General features: G+C 41.5%; 1 long non-coding RNA gene and 1 other non-coding gene across 2 annotated transcripts; one reads left to right on the forward strand and one right to left on the reverse strand.

Moving 5' to 3' along the window:
• Positions 1–3,827: 3,827 nt before the first annotated feature.
• Positions 3,828–3,899, reverse strand: Trnaa-agc (transfer RNA alanine (anticodon AGC)). Its single transcript has one exon. It is a non-coding gene; the product is annotated as a tRNA-Ala (tRNA).
• Positions 3,900–4,406: 507 nt separating this feature from the next.
• On the forward strand, positions 4,407–7,169 carry LOC143271711 (uncharacterized). The gene is made up of 2 exons (XR_013048892.1): positions 4,407–4,493; positions 6,865–7,169. It is a non-coding gene; the product is annotated as an uncharacterized LOC143271711 (long non-coding RNA).
• The last annotated feature ends 12,214 nt before the right edge of the window (positions 7,170–19,383 follow it).

Raw genomic sequence — 19,383 nt, forward strand, 5'->3', positions numbered from 1 at the left:
GTATACATTTTATATATATATATATCCTACCATATCTGTATAGTGTCACTTGAATGTTACGTTTTCAGGACTGCCTATTACATTCTCAACAAAAGTAGAAATGTCAACAGAAGAGGGCTGGATAGACAGCTGAGAAGTCAACAGCACTTGTTCCTTTCTGGGACCTAGATTAGGGTCCAAGTAACCATCTGGTGGCTCACAACCCTCTGTAACTCCAGTTCCAAGGGACCAGACACCTGTTAAGAATGAACTTTACAGGCACAGCATGAGTTTGGTGTGAACACATACAAAATAAAACTCATATTTAAAATATGTAGATAGAAGAAGCCTAGAGTGTTGGGGACTGAGTTTAGTTTCAAGAAGCCAAGTTAGGTGAGTTCACAAATATTTGTATCTCCAGCTCCAGGGTATCTATATATTCTGGCCTCCTTGGGCACCTGTACTCAGGTGCTATACCCAGCCATAGACAAACCCATCCCAGTATTTAAATTTTTTTTTTTTTGGTTTTTCGAGACAGGGTTTCTCTGCATAGCTTTGCACCTTTCCTGGAGCTCACTTGGTAGCCCAGGCTGGCCTCGAACTCACAGAGATCCACCTGGCTCTGCCTCCCGAGTGCTGGGATTAAAGGCGTGCGCCACCACCGCCCGGCTTCCAGTATTTAAATTTTAATTGAAAAAATTAAATCTGGGGAAACCTGAACATCCTAGACTGCCAGCATAGCAGTCTCAGACAGGATCCAATGGATACCTGCTAGAAAGTGCTACACATGATTTACAACACAAAAGCCCACAGAGACCTAACATCACAGACAGGCATGCACTCTGCTATTGACATATTTTGACATTGCCCAAGTAGTTTTATATTCCTCCTATGAAAGTCTGCTCCCCCAGCCCAGCATGTTCTCAGGAAGTCCAGTGTGTCAGGGTACACCAAGTAGCACAAGAAAGAAGCTTAAGAAAGAAGGCACTCCAAGAAGAAATTTTAAGGTCTATGTGGCAGCAGAAAAGTCCAGATTCTCTGATGGACTGAACCCAGAACAGCCATACAAAGGCATATTTATTGATTGTTACACAAAGTATTTCCTTATACCAAGGACCCTAATCTAATTTGCATGTCTTACTAAAGGAAAGCATCACATGCCCCCATGACTCTAGTCCTCTATTATGTATCATTTGCAATACATAATAAAATAAGAGCTTCAGGTGTGCCCCATATGCCTTGTGACCAAAGTCATGGGATGGCTGCAATGCCCCTTCAGCAAAACAGAAACTGTTTTCCTCAAGGATTCTTCAAGGTCAGTGTACTTCTAGAAAACAGTTGTTCATTCTAATCCAGATACACTGACTCTGCTAAATTCCTAAAACACCAGTAGATCTCATGTGCATCAAGTATAACCTTAGGCCTTCTGGGTTGGTGGTGGTGGTAATTCACTGGCAGACAGACAAAGACACTAACTAGGGTCTTCATGCCAAACTCTAACCTGGCCCCATCTTTATGTGCTACCAAGGTCTTCAGGATAATAGAGTGACTCAAGTAGGAACATGGCCATGAGGACATACCCTTCAGAGGGAATCATGTCCTCCTCCACCCTGTTTCATGTCTTCCAGGTCCAGCTTGGGCTGAAAGCCCTGGATCTGAGACACTGGGCCTCTTCCTCAGCTGATTGTAGCTTCTGAATCGTGCTCTCCAGTCTGAAAGATAAAATAAGTTATTACTATCTGTGAAACATGGTTTTGTGTAGGCTGGTCAGGTCTTTCCCCTTCCAAATTGCGATACTGTGGCCACGCATCAGCAACCTGCAGTCAATGCTTGTGGGGTAGGAAATGGATGAGCTTCTGCCTTCACCACATCTCTAATTCCTTCCATCTCTGGATGACACATTTGATGCCATCAGTCCCAGCCTGTGTAGGACATCTGGAGGAGGATCTGGGTGGGGATTCTGGAATCTGGTCTGGATTGAAAGCCACTTTTAGGAAAGGGTGTGTGGAGTCCAATGATTCTTAGACATTTTGACACAAATGAGTCATGGTGGCAAATACCTGCAATTCCTGCCTTTGGGAGGGCAAAAACAGGAGGATCCTAAAGTTCAAGGTCACCTTCAGATACATTGTGCATTGACTGCTAGCCAGGGAAACTTCAATAGCCTCTCTTATAACAAAAGTATACACACAAAATCAAGCAGGCAAGGAACCAAAAATAAATTTCAGAGAAGGTGATGGAGAATCTCAGAATCCTAGAGCCTAGGGCCACTGCTTAAACTCCCAGAGATCTGTCACCCCATGCAGACACCATGGAGTCTACTCACAGGCAATCCACAGGGAACATACAGCTTAAGGAAACACACCCATATCCATCCCTGCTTTTCTCAGCCAATGCAAAGGTTTCAAACTTTGTTTGTGAGCCTGGTTTGGTGATACACTAAGATGTTTAGGATGGAGTATCTCTTGTTGGAAGGCAGCATGGCTCAGTGTGTGGGTTAAAGACTAGTTCTGGATACATGTCTGTTCCCTGCTCATAAAGACAAAACAACAACAACAACAAAACTATTTTAGGCTCATGCCTGTAACTGAAATCTAAGTAGGCTGATGCAGGCAGGCAGGTTCCCATGTATTTGCCTGTCTACTCCAAGAATCCCAGTGTAGCCTCCGCTAGAAAATGAAATGTACTCTCAAACAACATGAATGTGTGTAGCGGTAATGCCAGCATTACCGATACCCATTTACCATGTCTGAGCGAAGGGCTGCGGATTAAAAATAAAGACAAGAGACTGCGGGTCATTCATACGATTGGATGTCAAATGCCGTTTATTGAAAGAGGGAAGAAACCTTAAATACATACAGGCTTACAGCACAAATGGAGGAACCCCTGGAGGGCAGAAGTTCGCTGTCAATGGTCTACATTCCAGACCCAATGTTCTACATTCTTGCATCTAAGTGGTTAACAACCAAAATGCAGGATACCCAAACAAGGAACTTCCCCTAAGCATTCAGAAGGGTGGATACCGACAGGGAATCTGAATAGGGAGGACATCTGATCGAGGTCAGCAAGCAAGGCCGCAGCCACTCCCAGTCGGGGGCCAGGGCCCATGGCACCCACAAATGTGTGGATGAATATACAAATGAATTGCTGAAGGAATTCTGAAAAGGCCTGGGGTATGCTTCAGTGTGAAAGTACTTACCTTTACCGTGCATGCATCATCATAGAAAATAGGGGATTTAAACCTTTTGTAAATGGGGGAATGGAGAGATGGCTCTTCAGCTAAGAACACTGGGCGCTCTTCCAAATGACAGGTGTTCAATTTCTAGGACTCAAGTGTTAGCTCAAATTTCTCTGCCTTTCCGGGTGTGGGAGTGCAGCACCCTCTTTTGGCCTCCACAAGCACCAGGCATGCAAATGGTTGACCAAACCCTAGCAGTACATAAAAGGAATCTACCTTAGAAACATTAAAGTACAGTTGGACCTTTAATCACAAAATTGTCCCAGTCTTCTGTATGTAAATAAAATACCTCTTAGAAATCATCTTGATTTAATTTTAGTAAAAACATATTCATTTATTTTTTATTAAATTTATGTGTGGATAGGCTCATTTATCCCACTTTTTTTGTTTTTGATTTTTTGTTTTTTGAGACAGGGTTTCTCTGTGTAGCTTTGCGCATTTCCTGGAACACACTCTCTAGCCCAGGCAGGCCTCGAACTCACAGAGATCCACCTGCCTCTGCCTCCTGAGTGCTGGGATTAAAGGCATACACCACCACTGTTGAGCAATAGTAAAGTCGGGAGGGGGGGCGAGAAAAGAAAGCTGGTAACCTACAGGAGCTTGAAAGCACTGGAGGTGCCAGGAATTGAACCTGGGGCCTCATGAATGCTAAGCATGAACTCTACCACTGACCTACACCTCCAACTTATCCCACTTTTCAAATGATTGTTTTTTTTTATTTTTAATTATGTGTTTGTTGTTGTCTGTGTTTTGAAAAGTTCACAGGGAAGAAGGTGACACAAAGGTCCAAGAAGTTGGGTCACTCTGAATCTGGAGGTTGAAATGGTTGTGTGCTACCTGATATTGATGGTGAGAATTAAACTGAGGTCCTCTGAAAGAGCAGTCTGTGCTCTGAACATCTGAGTCATCTATCCAGCCAAAAAACTATTTATGAAGACAGGATCTCACTGTGTAGAAATGACTGGCCTAGAAGTTACTATGTAGACAAGGCTGGCCTTGAACACACAGAGATCAGCCTACTTCACTCTCTAGAGCACTGAAATGAAAAGGGTGGACACCATGCTTAGCTTATTGTTTGTTTTGATGTTTTTGTTTGTTTTCCCAGAAGAATTGGCAATACCATTTCTGTCTTCTGTTGGAATAATTGTGAGCCACCATCCCCTCCTAAATCCCAATCTGTTTTTGAAACAGGGTCTGACCATGTGGCTTTTGGTGTTCTGAAACTTTTTATGGAGTCAAGGAGCCTGCCTCTGTCTCCCAGATGCCAGGATTAAAGGTGTGTGGGTGTATGCTCTAAGAAGCAAAGTTTGCCTCAAAATCAGAGGGCAGAGCCAAACACTAGATTAACTATAGAGGCCAGGCAGTTGTAGCATACATCTTTAATCTCAGCACTTGGGAGGAGAAAGCAGGGAGATCAGGAGTTCAAGGCCAACCTGGGATATAGGAGGTTGAATCTCTCTAAAGGAGAAACAGAGCCAAGCAGTGGTGGTGCCTCCCACCTGTAATCCCAGCACTAGTGAGGGGGAGACAGGAATATGAGGGGGGAGGAGACAGGATCTCAGAGCCATTCAGTGTGAGGACTCCAGAGACAGGAGCTCAGCATTTTCAACGGAGGATTGGTGAGGTAGCTGACTGCTCTGCTTCTCTGATCTTTCAGCATTGACCCAGATATCTGGCTCCAGGTTTTGATTATAAGACCAATTAGGATTTGTGCTACATGTGGGGCCATGTCTGGTTCAGCTCTCAGTCTTGACTTGCTTTTCTGCAGCACCTCTTCCAACAGAAAGTCATGGGCCCTGCCTTGCTCTGTGAGAGAGGTTGTTGTATAGCCCAGGCTGGATTCAATCTTGCTGGATAGTCCAAGATGACCTTGAATCTCTGAGCCTCAGGCCCAAAACTCAGTTCTGGAGTGACCAGCATATCTCTGTGTGTCTTGTTCATGCAATGCTGGAGAGAGAACCAGGGTTTTGTGAATGGAGGAAGAGGGCAGAGACAACCTTCCTCTATAGTTTTCTCAGCCATTCCTTCCCTGAACCGGTAGGCAACTGCTCGGCTTTTTAACACCAACATGATTCCTTGGGGGTGGGAACCAATAACAGACATCACATTCACTCTGGATTTCTCATCAATGACTCAATACCACTTGATGATACAGCTGTTTTCTAGCCTCATCTAGGCAACAATTTCATCAAGAGCATTATTGGTACAGGTATGGAAAGAAAGAATGAAGCAAGGGAGGGAGGAGGGAAGAAAGGAAGGGAAAAAAGAAAGAAAGAAAAAGAATAAAGGAAAGGAAGTTTGAGTGTTGCGGCAGTAACTCTGGGAATGGATCCTTACCTTTACCAAGTAGAATCTTATTCTCTCTACTTTATAGAGATCAAATAACCTGAACACACTCTGTTACATAATCTCTAATGAGGCAGGAGGATTACTGAGAATTACAGGTCAGCTCAGGTAACATTATGAGTTCCAGATAGACTTTAGCTACAGTGTGAGATCTTATCTGATTAAAAAAAATGTAGTAGTAATGTAAGAAAGACAATGAATGCCAGAGCTGAAAGTTTGTCTAGAAGGATCATGGATGGTCCAGGGACCTTGACCATAACCTCTGCTTTCATACTTTCCCACACGGAGATTTATTTCACTCAAGCTACAGATGCAAAATTCCAAAAAGAATTATAAGGTGGAAGTCCATCATCCAACCAGGTGGCAACATGTGGCTTAGAGGTGGGGCTTCAAAGGAAATGAATGGGGGTGCTATAAGGCTCAGAATGGCCAGACAAGATATTCTGAGCCTTGGGCTGGTATGACTGCCTGGACCTGCTAGGTTTGGAAGACCTAGCAGAGGGTGTGAGAACTTACACCGCACATTGCCCCATGTCAACTCTGTACCCAGAACTCTGTGAACAGTTTCTAGCTGCCTCTGATTCCTCATGGGTCAAAGGCAGTTCGAGCACAGGTAGTGGCTGTAGTATATTTGAAATGAGTGATCATGATTATGACCACAGTGTAACACTGTGCTATGGAGGTGGGGCTCATCATGCCAAAGGTTGGCACACCCAGGGACGGTTCTAAGTGTCTCCTGGTTGTTCCTTATGGGTTTCCTGCTGACATATCTATCTAGTGGTCTTGTTTTCTGCTTGACAGTACAGAGAAAACTGTAGAGCTAGAGGCAGAAACAGTCACAGTTCTGCCTAGAAGGACAAGACTTGAGTTGTTAACTTTCTATCAGGGAACATCCTGGTCTTGACCTTCATGGTCTTGAGCTCAGAATGATCTTGGGCCTAACTAGCCCCTGCTACCTTGAATTTATAGCCATCTCTCTATCACTATAAAACTTACTGAGGTGAGCTCCTTTGTCTCTCTCTAGGGCTTAGAGAGTCACTTAGAAACACTCAATGCTATCAGATTCAGATATGAGTTATCTGTCTCAGTGCCTGAGTGTCCATCAGCTTAAACACATACTGTTCAGCTATGATTTCACATTTTCATGTCTGGGGAGACCCTAATGCTGGATGTATTCTTTTCTACACCTTCTATGGCATTATAATTTCCCATAGGTTTCAATAAAATAGTTTTGCCTGAAAGCATGGTTGTATCCTTTACATACACTGAGTGAGTTCATTGACAATCTATTCCTTTTACAGATAGATACTATCTATTTAGCCCTGACTGACCATCCTGAAACTCATTATGTAGACAAGGCCAGCCTTGAACACATGGACATCTGCCTGCTGTGCCTGCTGAGTGCTGGGAATGACAGTATCCAGTGGACATGCCTGGCAGAAGAGCTCCTACCTAGCGCTTCTGTATCCCTGGATGTTGTCCTCTGCACAGTGAAAAGGAATCCATGAAAGAATAGAAAGAAAGGTCCCAAATCAGAAGACAATCTGGTTTCTGGGGTTTTCTTTTTTTTTTTTTTTTTTTTTTTTTTTTTTTTTTTTTTTTTTTTTTTTTTTTTGGTTTTTCGAGACAGGGTTTCTCTGTGTAGCTTTGCGCCTTTCCTGGAGCTCACTTGGTAGCCCAGGCTGGCCTCGAACTCACAGAGATCCGCCTGACTCTGCCTCCCAAGTGCTGGGATTAAAGGCGTGCGCCACCAACGCCCGGCTGGGGTTTTCAATAAGAATAGAAAATTCAAGAACTGATTGGTGAAACTGCAAGAACTGATTGGTGGAAAGTACATCAGATTGTCCCATTGTCTGTGGGTTCCAGTAATTCCCCAGCCTCAGACTTCTGAACAGCCACTACAGTCTTCTGGGAAATACCTGGCTAAAGTATTATGTCCAGAACAACTAAGATCTACACCATGTGACCCCATCTGAAAAGACAAACAAAACAAAACAGTCGACAATTATTGAGTGCTGGAGAATTGCCAGTGGTTAGGAGCACTGACTATTCTTCCTTAGGATCTCCTTCCAATTAATAGTCACATGACAGATGACTACTGTTTGTAACTCGAGCTCTGGTGGCTTTGAGATGTATTTATGCAGGTAAAACACATATAAAACAAAACAAAAATAAAAATAACAAATTTTAAAGTAAATCAATATTAACAGAAAAAGGTTCTGGTTTTTTTTCTTTTCTTTTTTTTTTAAATTTGAACAATCATCAAAAAGTTTCTTTTCCTTTTTTTCCTTTTTTTCCTTTTTTCCCCCAGCTCTTTGAGACAGGGTTTCTCTGTGAAACAGTCCTGGCTGTCCTGGAACTCACTTTGTAGAACAGGCTGCCTTTGAACTCACTGAGATTCTCCTGCCTCTGCCTCCCAAGTCCTGGTATTAAAGGTGTGCACCACCACCATCAGGAAAAGATTTTTATTTATATACATACAGTGTTCTGCCTGCATGTATGCCTGCATGCCAGAAGAGGGTACCAGATCTCATTATAGATGATTGTGAGCCACCACGTGGACGTGGGTGCTGGAAATTGAACTTTTCCTCTGGAAGAGTAGCTACTGTTCTTAACCTCTGAGCCATCTCTCCAGCCCAAGTTAATTTTTCAGTTTAGTCAAGAACATAATAATCTAAAAATTTCAATATGGCAATTATCAAAACCTCTTGAAGACCATTCATGAACCCTGATTGCACTCAACTCTTAGTCCTCCCGTGCATACCTCTCCCACATGTCCTGCCCCTCCAAAAGACTATTTACATTGTCCATATATTCACTGTAGTTTGGTCAAATTCGTACTGGCCAGTCTGCTAAGGGAGGGTGAATCTTTCTCTATCTTCATCAACACTAGACACCATGAACCGAGGAGACACTGGCCATAGCCAGTTCTCACCCACCATTGCCACCATCTGCACTGCAGTGCTGTGGGCAGGCAAGCCATTGGGGCAGCTTGGTGGCACACATGCTGTCACCTGTTTTACACTGCCACTGTGCTGTGTGCTGGGAAGCTGTAGAGACAGTTCTCCCATGGTGTGCAGGGCCAGCTCACTTGCATTCACAGCGTTTTCAACATCACTGTGTATTGGTGACTGGGGGGAGGGGCAGCCTCCAGTCACCAGCAGAGTATACAAAAAAAAAAAATCCACAAAGGTGGCAAGGGCTCGACTTTTTCTATCTGATGGGAAAATAAAGAAACACACTCTTTCTCATGGTAACTTTCTCCTTTACTTCATCTTAAAAAATCCTCTCTGAAATTCTCTCTTGCTCCACACAGCCACATCTCTTTACATACAGCTCTGTATCTCTCTTTACATACATACATCTCTCTCCTGCACACCCATAGATACAGTTACATCTCTTTTTTACATATCTCCATTATCTCTCTTTTATACATATTTCTTCTCTCTGCTCTGTTACATTCCTTCATACATTACTGCATCATTCATTCATTCTCTCACCTTATTCTCATGCTTCTTATTCTTTTACCTCTCATACTTTTTTCCGCATTTCTTCTTCATCTTTTACACTTCTCTCACATTTTTGCTTCTTCATCCTCACATTTTTCTCTCTACCCATCTAGCTACATCGCTCACTCAGCACACACCCCTACACACACTCACACACTCACTGCCAGCTCTTTTTCACATCTCTTCTGCATAGCTCTGCCCAGCTTCCCCTCAAAGAAATCTCTGCACAAATATGACTTAGATTTTCAGGGTCACAAGGCATTTCTTAAATAAACAATCAGAGACAGAGCCAAACTGATACTTGTAAAAAATCACATGGCTTCTCTTAGTCTAGGAAGGTCACATCAACTGGCCTGTGAGTAATGCTTGGCTAAGCATGTAGCCTGAGTGGTTAGTGTTCTCAGATAGGAAATGCCACTGAAATTCAGAACTAGCCGGGCAGTGGTGGCACAAGCCTTTAATCCCAGCACTCAGGAGGCAGAGCCAGGTGGATCCCTGGATCCCTGTGAGTTCGAGGCCAGCCTGGTCTGCAGCGCAAGATCCAGGAAAGGCACAAAGCTACACAGAGAAACCCTGTCTCAAAAAAACAAAAAAAAAAAAGAAAGAAAGAAAGAAAGAAAGAAAGAAATAAAGAAAGAAAGAAAGAAAGAAAGAAACTAGCAGTAAAAATATGATATTAGTTGGATGAATCTTGAGCCTAGGAGTATGTGCAGTCAATTACTGTAGGGGGTTGTGTCTCAGTGTAAACAGCCTGACCTTGATTTAGCAATAAACACCTGGGAACATGTCTTGTGTATTTTCTGCAGGGGCAGCTTAGTCCTTTTGAATTTGTTCTGAAGTCTAAAATTAGCTTTCTTTGAGACTGGGAATACTGTTATTTTCCTGTGTCAGTTAAGAAAAATATTCTGATATTATTTCTATTCATCAGAATTATACAGCTTAAACAGAAATCATCTTCTTGACCATCCACAGCTATTACTGTGCCCAAAGATGGAATATTTTCTTGAGATAAACTCACAACCAGTGGGAAAACATCCATAGCAGTTCTTAGGAAAGAAATGTAGGGGCACCTGGAAAAAATAAGAGACAGACACATCCAGTCATTAACAGTCAGTACCTCCACAGCCTTGCTAGGTAGGGCTTCCCATCAGGTGGGTCTGGTGGGTTGACGTGTTAAATATCAGTTGTCACCTGCTGTATACTCCCATGGCCCTCGGCAATTGGGGGGGGCAGTTCTCCTGTGGCCAAGCCATTGCTAGTGCCTCCATATGTTGATTGGCAAGGGGAAAGGACCAGATCTCCTGAAGATGTCTAGGCCAGTTCTCCCTTAAATATGGGGCAGCTCTCCTGTGTCTAAGGGTTTGTTGACACTGCTGTTTTGCTGCCACCAAGAGGTGGAGTCAGCTCTGCTGTGAGGGACAGGCTTGTGCTCTCTCCCCCACACCACCATCAGTGTCCCACATGCATTGGCAGTGTGGTGCAGGCCAGCACTCCCAGAAATGTGGATATTAACATGACTTGAGGTGGCAGCCCAGATAATAACACATGGTCATAGACATCAACTCAGCCCCTGGCAGTATCAATACTATTGATCCACTCATGGTCCTCAGTGGCTGGCATGGGCTCACTTCAACTTGGTGCCCTGTGGCATCTAAGCCTGAGCACATCACCTAGGAAACAGGCAATGGCACAGACTGTATCCATTCATGTGAGTTTCAGGCTTCATCATCGTCTAGGACAGAAGCATGGAACACCAGTGTTAACAGGGCCTCTCAGGCCATGGTGGTCCTTCAAGGGAGTACAATCCAGAAAGTGAAACTTTCCTCATCTCCAGACTCTGTTATTGTCAGAGCGTGGACTTTCTGTGAAGGCAGCAGGTTTGGAGATGTTCTCTGTATCTACATAAGCTCTAGGCTGTTGTATACCATCCCACCGACCCTACTGGGCAATGACAGCATGTTGATCTTAGCCCTCCCTCTTACTGGTCACTGCCATCAAGGCTCCAGTTCTACCTCTCTCCATAGCATGTGTACTGCTCAATTTTGCTATCTTACCCACCTCTTCATCACATATTTGTTCTATTTTTAATTAAAAATTGCATTTATTTACATCCTGACCACAATTACCCTTCCCTTTTCTCCTCCCATTTCCTTCCCACCCCTTCCCTCCACCCCTCAAATCCACTCCTCCTCTGTTTCTGTTCAAAAGGACCACACCTCCAATGGGTATCAATAAAGCATGGAATATCAAGTTGAGTTAGGACTGTAGCATGAATCTTAAAAGGTCTTCTTAATAAAATCAAACCCAGAGCCAGGTATTGGCATAAATACTGGAAGATCAGAGAGACAGAACACAAACAACAGCTGACCTCATCTCGCCAACTTCTCAGCTGATCCTGTATCCGTGAACTGGGAGCCTCTGAATCCTCCCCCGAATGAATCTCAGCTGAACTTCTGCTGAAAGCCTAAAAGCTTAACCAGGCTCTAGTTCCTGGTCCTCATGCCTTACATACCTTTCTGCTTTCTGCCATCACTTCCTGGGATTAAAGGCATATGTCACCATGCCTGGCTGTTTCCAGTGTGGCTTTGAACTCAGAGATCTGGATGGATCTTTGCCTTCAGAATGCTAGGTTAAAGGTGTGGGTGCCACCATTTATTTTCTGGCATCTATATCTAGTGGCTGTTCTGTTCTCTGACCCTAGATAAGCTTATTAGAGTTCATAATATATTGGGGAACACAATACCACCAGTAGGACTGAGCTGCTCCCCTTATATTAAACCTGGGCAAGGCAACCTAGTATGAAGAACAGGTTCCTAAAGGCTAGACAAAGCATTAGGGCCATCCCCTACTCACACTTCTAGGAGTCCCCCAAGTTGACCAAGCTACACAACTGTGACACATATGTAGAGGGACTAGGGTGGTCCCATATTGGGGGTGGTGTGGATGGATGGGGAGAGTAAAAAGAAATGACTGGAAAGAGGGAGCATTTCAGATTCGGGTAGAAACTTGGTGCAGGGGACACTCCCAGGAATCTACAAGGATGGCCCCAGACAAGACTCGTAGCAAAGGTAGATGCACAGACTGAAATGGCCATCTCCTTTATTTAGTAATTTAGCGCAGGACTTCTGTTTTTTTTTCTTTTTAATTACTGTATTCTATTTACTAGTGTGTGTGTGTGTGAGACAGAGAGACAGAGACAGAGACAGAGACAGAGGCACAGAGAGAGTGGGGGTAGGGTAGTTGAGGATCTCACCTACCGTGGCAGAGATGCTCTACATTAACAACATCATGGAATTCCAGACTGGATGTGAAGATACTCTCTGTATTGATTCCCAGCTCTCACTGTTGTGAATTGGTTAGGGGAGATATAGTTTCATTGTGTAGATTAGGCTAGACTCAAAATTATGGCAATCTTCTCCACTCTCCTCAATTCTGAGACATAAGCTTGTGCCATAACCCTTTCATTATTTTACATTTATTTACTTACTTATTGTTTAAGTTTTTCTATTTTAGGGGATGGTTTTGTTAAGAGTGGCCAGAAGACATGGTAATTCTAGGGACAGTGTCTATGGGAATGCAGTTGCTTCAGCCTGATCAATTTGACATCTCACTCCTCTAATATTAAAAGGAGCTAGGTTAGGTGGACTGCTTGGACAGCCCTGGAATCCTAGCACTAGGGATGTGAGGGAAACCAATGTCTTGTCTTGATCAATTTGACATCTCACTCCTCTAATATTAAAAGGAGCTAGGTTAGGTGGACTGCTTGGACAGCCCTGGAATCCTAGCACTAGGGATGTGAGGGAAACCAATGTCCCAGGATAGCCTGGGATACATGAAGCAACCCTGTCTCTACAAAAAAATGAAAGTAGATGATTGAGTTGAATGCTGCTAAAGTGGTAGAGCATTTGTCTAGCACAACCAAGGACATGAAACAAATCCTAGTACCAAACAATCTCAGTCAGAAACAAAGATACTCATCATTCCATATCATTTTTGCTTGTTTTGGTTGTCTTAACAAGCTCCCAAAGCAATCCATCCTGAAATACAGTTTATAGGCGAATCTGATGGGATCCTCCTGCATCTGTTTCTAAAGGGCTGAAAGCACACTGTCTTCTAACAAGCCTGACATCCATGCAGCATTTGAAAGTCAAATGTTTTATGAGAATTCTGTGACCAGTCCTCTAGTCAATGGAAAGGAGCATTTGTGTTCCAGAGGTTGAGTTTTCTTTGGGATTGGACACGACCCAAATGTAAGGCAGGGCCGAGGGATGCATGGTCTTTTTGGAATGAGGAAGGAGAGTGGAGCAGCAGGTGACTCGGTTAGCATTTCCCATTCTGTCTTGTGATAACTGTGCATGGATTTTGCTTGCTAATAAATGTAAAGTAATCTTTTAACATCCTTCTTCATCTGGCACCCAGCGTTTGGGGCTTGCTAGAACACATGAGAGTGTGCCCAGCTGGGCAGGGCTGCTCTGCAGTTCAGTGAAGGAATGCTCTTGCCTTCCCAGTGCAAAAACCCCTGCTTTGCATTTCTGCCTTCCTAGGCACAGACTCTCAGAAGGCTGCTGCCCTCCCAGATTGGTTCTGCTTGATGCACACATGCTGGTGACCCGGGTGGCCCACAGGTATTAAGGCAGGTTTTGCTCCCACTGCCTTGTGCATTTGTGCTGTGTGCCACTACCCTCCCAAGCTCCGCTCAGGCGAGCTCTAGAGTTAAATCTAGTGCAGCTTACAGGTTCCCTCTCAAACAAATTTTGTTCAGAGGGAGCAAGTGCTGGAGCAGAGTTTGCTGTGGATCAGGGAGGAGGAGCCTGAGCTGCCTTGGTGCTGCACCTGCTCCTGCTCCTCCTGCTGGTCAAGCATGTCACTACATCTGAATACCTTCCCAGTACCCAGCCATGCAAGCACCAGATGCCCATGATGGTCAATCATCCTGATTTTCTGAGGATCAGAACTCTGGTAACTCACCTGGGGACTACTGATGAGAGAGAGAGAGAGAGAGAGAGAGAGAGAGAGAGAGAGAGAGAGAGGATAGTAAGGGGAAAGGACAATCTTAAACTTAAAACTTTTTCCTGGTCAATGATTGGGAATATTGCAATGCAGGGAATGAGGACATTGCTCACAACTACTATGGAAGAGATGCTAGAAAAACTGAGGAAATAAACAACTTAGCTGGGATCCTTCAGTCTCAGTCATAATTGTTATCAGTCTCACAATTCATATTTTATCCTGAAAAATGGTTTGATAGTGGTGCCAAATATGAGAGATTGACTGAAAAGATACAGGCCTGCTGTAGGATGGTCTTTCTGTACATTGTGAATATGTGTTGCTACTACTGGGTAATAAAGAAGCTCTTTGGGCCTATGGCCACACAGGTTATAGCCAGCAGAAAATCCAAGAGAGATACAGGAAGAAGAAACACAGAGTGGATGAGATGCTGTGAGTTGCCAGGGGAGCAAGATGTAATAAAACACAAAAAAGGCAATGAGACAATTGTCGATAAATAGATTTTAAAAAATGGGTAAAATTAAGATGTAATAGCTAGCTAGCAGTAAGCCTGAGCCACAGACCAAACAGTTTGTAATTAATATTAAGCCTAAGAATGATTATTTTATAAAAACAACTGCTACCTGGGCAGAATCAGGCAGGACTGAGAAACTTCAGTCTACACAGGCCTTAGAAAAGGCAACTACTGATGGTATGCAAGCCTTACAAATAGTTACTAAGGAGAATAATACAGTTTGATTAACAAGATAAAGGCTTTAGAAATATTTACTGATGAAGAGAACAAGGTGATTGATAATATGCAAACCTTAGAAAAACTTAACATTCAAAAGATAGAGGTCTTAGAAAGGGCTACTACTGATAATATGCAAGCCTTAAAAATGGTTCCTAAGGAGAACAATACAATCTTGACTGACAAGAAAAAAAAATCTTTAGAAATAATTACTGTTGAAGAGAGGAAAAGGGTGATTGATAATATGCAAACATTAGGAAAGCTTACTATTCAAAATATATAAACCTTAGAAGAAGCCACTACTGATAAATTACAAGCCTTAGAAAAAATTATTAAAACCGATAATAAAAGCATTCAGACACAGACAGAAGAATTCAGAAGAGACCCAACCTCACCATTATCTTATGGAAATAGAGAGGAGTGGCTGAAGGTTATGAAAAAACCAACCTTGATTTATCCAATTACCATTCAAGAAAGACTACCAGATGATGGCTATCCCCAAGGATATACATAAGTTAAATGGGATCCTATAGATATGATAGATTTAAGGAGATTTAAAGAAACAATGGTTTCCTATGGTATACATTCCTCTTATGTGAGGCAGATGTTGAATAAATGGTCCACTCCGAACAAAATCACTCCAAAAGACTCGAATAATATAGTTATAACCATATTAGAGTTGAATAGTTGGTTGAGAGAAGCTAAGGCCCTCAGACAGCAAGGTAGGATTAAAGATTCTAAGACTTCCCAAGATAAAATCTTTGGTGAGGGCTCTTCTGATGATGTGGATAGTCAAGCTACCTTTGGTGACAACACCTTGTCCTTATGCCATACAGCAGCCTTAAATGCTTGGGACAAAATTCAAGAATCAGGAAAGAGGACTGAGTCATTTACTAAAGTTTTACAAGGCCCAAAGAAAGTCTTCACTGAATTTTTGCAAAGACTGATTTCAGTTGTAAAAAGGGTGGTATCAAATCCAGAAGTTAGACAAATATTAATTGAATCTCTGGCTTTTGAAAATGCTAATTCAGCCGGGCGGTGGTGGCGCATGCCTTTAATCCCAGCACTCGGGAGGCAGAGTCAGGTGGATCTCTGTGAGTTCGAGGCCAGCCTGGGCTACCAAGTGAGTTCCAGGAAAGGCGCAAAGCTACACAGAGAAACCCTGTCTCAAAAAACCAAAAAAAAAAAAAAAAAAAAAGAAAGAAAGAAAGAAAGAAAGAAAGAAAATGCTAATTCACAATGCAGAAGGGTAATTGGGTCTTTAAAGATAAGATCAGCATCCATAAAGGAATAGATCCCACACACAGTCAATATTGAATCTCGTAACCATTATGATGCTTGGATAGTAGAGGTGATTTCTAAACGGTTAAGGAAAGATCAAAATATTAATTGTTTTAATTGTGGTAAACAAGGCCATCTAAAAAGTAATTGTTCACAGGGCATTCCTAGAAATAATGTTTCTTCTAGAGATAACCTGAACAGAAGGCCCCAACATTCTGGAGTATGCAGAAGATGTGGAAAATGCCAAAATTGGACGAATGAATGTAGATCAACAATAGACAGGCAAGGAAACCCTTTACCATTGGGAAATGCCTTGGGGGATTTCACAAGCCCCAATGTCAAATTTGGTTCAGTCATTCCCTGTCTCTATGGGGGAAACTCCTCCCCAGAGCAAATAAAGGACCTAATGCCTATTGTAAATTACCATACCGCTCTGGATGATAGAACAGCTTTTGAGGATAAAGCAGAAATTTCAAGAGAAACCATAAAGTGAATATTTTGGCAAACTTTTATAAATGATCAAAGACCAAAGCTAATAGCATGAATAAATGACATTGTAATTGAAGATATTTTAGACACAGGGGCAGATATAACAATTACACCAGAATCTTGAAATCCAAATTGTCCTCTTTAGGAGGTAAATATTTAGCTTTTAGGGATTTGAACTTTATCTCAAGTAAAACAAAGTACAAGATGGTTCAAATGTATAGGGCCAGAAGGACAGAGAGGAAAATTAAAGCCATATGTGGCCAATATAGCAATGAAATTATGGGGACATTATTTGTTATAGCAATGAAATACCTAGATCAACACTCCTCCAATCTTAGAAACAAACCATAAACTAACATATATTTCTGGTAAAAATATTGAAAGGTATAAAAAACAGTTAATGACCATTCAGATTGTACAAAAACAAGGCACAACAGCTGTTAATCTTTCAAAGGTACCCACAGCCCTACCTTTAAATGGTTCACTGACAAACCTGTCTGGGTAGATCAAAGGCCTTTGACATTGGGAAAATTACAGGCCTTAGAACAGCTGGTACAGGAGCAAATAAATGCGCAACATATTGAAGCATCATTCAATCTTTGGAATTCTCTTGTATTTGATATTAAAAGAAATCTGGAAAATGAAGAATATTGACCAATTTGACAGTCATAGATAAAGTAATGCAGCTGATGGGCTCTGTACAACCTGGAATCTCCCTGCCTTCTCTATTACCTAAAGGATGGTCTATTATAGTTACTGATTTAAAAGGTTGTTTCTTCATTATACCTTTACAGGAAAAGTATAGAGAAAAATTGGCCTTCACAGTGCCTACTTATAATAGTTCTCAACTTGTTAAGAGATATCAATGTTTCTCCCACAAAGAGTCTTAAACAGCTCCACCCTGTGCCTCAATCTATTTATACCATTATATGGGCAATATCTTTCTAGCTAATTCAAATGTAGATAATTTAGAGAAAATGTTTGAAGAAGTAAAGAAAATTTTACCTTGTTAGGGATTACAAATTGCTTCTGAAAAAATACAAAGAGGAGATTCTATTAATTTCCTAGAATATAAAATAGGTTTACAAAAAAAAATTCAACTCCAAAAGGTATAAGTCAGGAGAGATAAATTGCACACTCTTACTGACTTTCAAACATTTCTGGGAGATATTAACTGGCTACAGCTCACAATTAGAATACTAACTCAAGAACTGAGTAATTTGTTTCAAATATTTCCAGGTGACAAGCACTTAAATGGTGTGAGGAAATTATCAACTGAATCTGAGAGAGAATTGGCTTAGGTAGAAAAGAAATTACAGGATGCACATGACTCATTTCAATCCAGAGTTTGATTGCATTCTGGGTATTTTACCTTCTATGCATTCCCCTATAGGGATCTTACTGTAGAGAGGGGATAATATCTTAGAATGGATATTTTTAACCACACATACAGAGTGAAAAATTAAAGACCTATGTAGAAATGTTTCTAAGTTGATTCTAAAAGGAAAATTGAGACTTTGTAAATTGGCAGGAATGGACACAACAGAAATTGTAGTTCCTTTTACTAATGCTGAAATTTTCTCTTTATGGGCATAAAGTGAACATGGGAAAGAGCTTGCAGTAAATTTTTGGGAGAGAGTAACAATAACTATCCCCAGAAACAAGAGACTTTAATTTATTAAAAGAACCAATTGTATCCTACCTACATTGTACAGGGAACATCAATATCTGCAGGCCCTAAATTCTATACCAATGCAAATAAATCAGGAAAGGCAAGTTATAAACCAGAAAATTTAAATATATAAAGTGGATCAAAGTCATTATGAGTCTGTTCAAAAGTCAGAATTATATGCTATTCTCATTGTATTATTGGATTTTTCAGAATCTCTTAATATAGTCACTGACTCTCAATGTGCAGAAAGAGTTGTTTTATATATTAAAACCACTGAAATTATTCCTAATGATTCAGAATTAACTATGTTACTTGCATAATACAGGAAATAGTCAGAAATAGGAATCATCCCATATATTTAACACATAACAGATCCCATATGAGTCTGCCAGGCCCTCTAGCATGAGGTAGTGATGAAATTGATCAGTTATTAGTAGAAAATGTGCTGGAGGCCTCAGAATTTTATAAAAAACAACCACCATGTCAATAGCAAGGGTTTAAAAAAGCATTTTTCCATTATTTGGCAATGAGAATATGAAATTATAAGAAAATGTCCTACTTGTTCCTTGTAATATCAAACTCTACTATCTACAGGAAATAACCCAAAGGGTGTTCAAAGAAACGAAATTTGGCAAATAGATGTGTTTAATTTTTCATAGTTTGGAAAGTTAAACTATGTCTACCATACCATAGATACATATTCAGGATTTCAATGGGCAACTGCCTTAAGTTCTGAAAAGGCTGATTCTGTAATTACACATCTATTAGAAGTTACAGCAATCATGGGAATACCTGTAGAAATTAAGACTGACAATACTCCAGCATATGTCTTTAGCAAAATTATTTTGTGCATATTACAACATAAAGTATATTGTATGCAGGTATACCACACAGATCCAACAGGACAAGCAGTTATAGAAAGACCTAATTATAATTTAAAAGAAATGCTTAATAAACAGAAAGTGGTAAAAAAAAAAAGACCCACAAAGATAGATTGCATATTGCTCTATTAACTTTAAATATTATAATAATAATGAGATAGGAGTGACAGCTACAGAGAGACAGTGGACAGTATAAAAAAAAAACTACTGAATTAAATCAGCCTGCATACTTTAAAGATGTGTTGACTTCA

This window comes from Peromyscus maniculatus, chromosome 2 (assembly GCF_049852395.1).
Source record: "Peromyscus maniculatus bairdii isolate BWxNUB_F1_BW_parent chromosome 2, HU_Pman_BW_mat_3.1, whole genome shotgun sequence".
NCBI classification, from domain to species: Eukaryota; Metazoa; Chordata; class Mammalia; order Rodentia; family Cricetidae; genus Peromyscus; species Peromyscus maniculatus.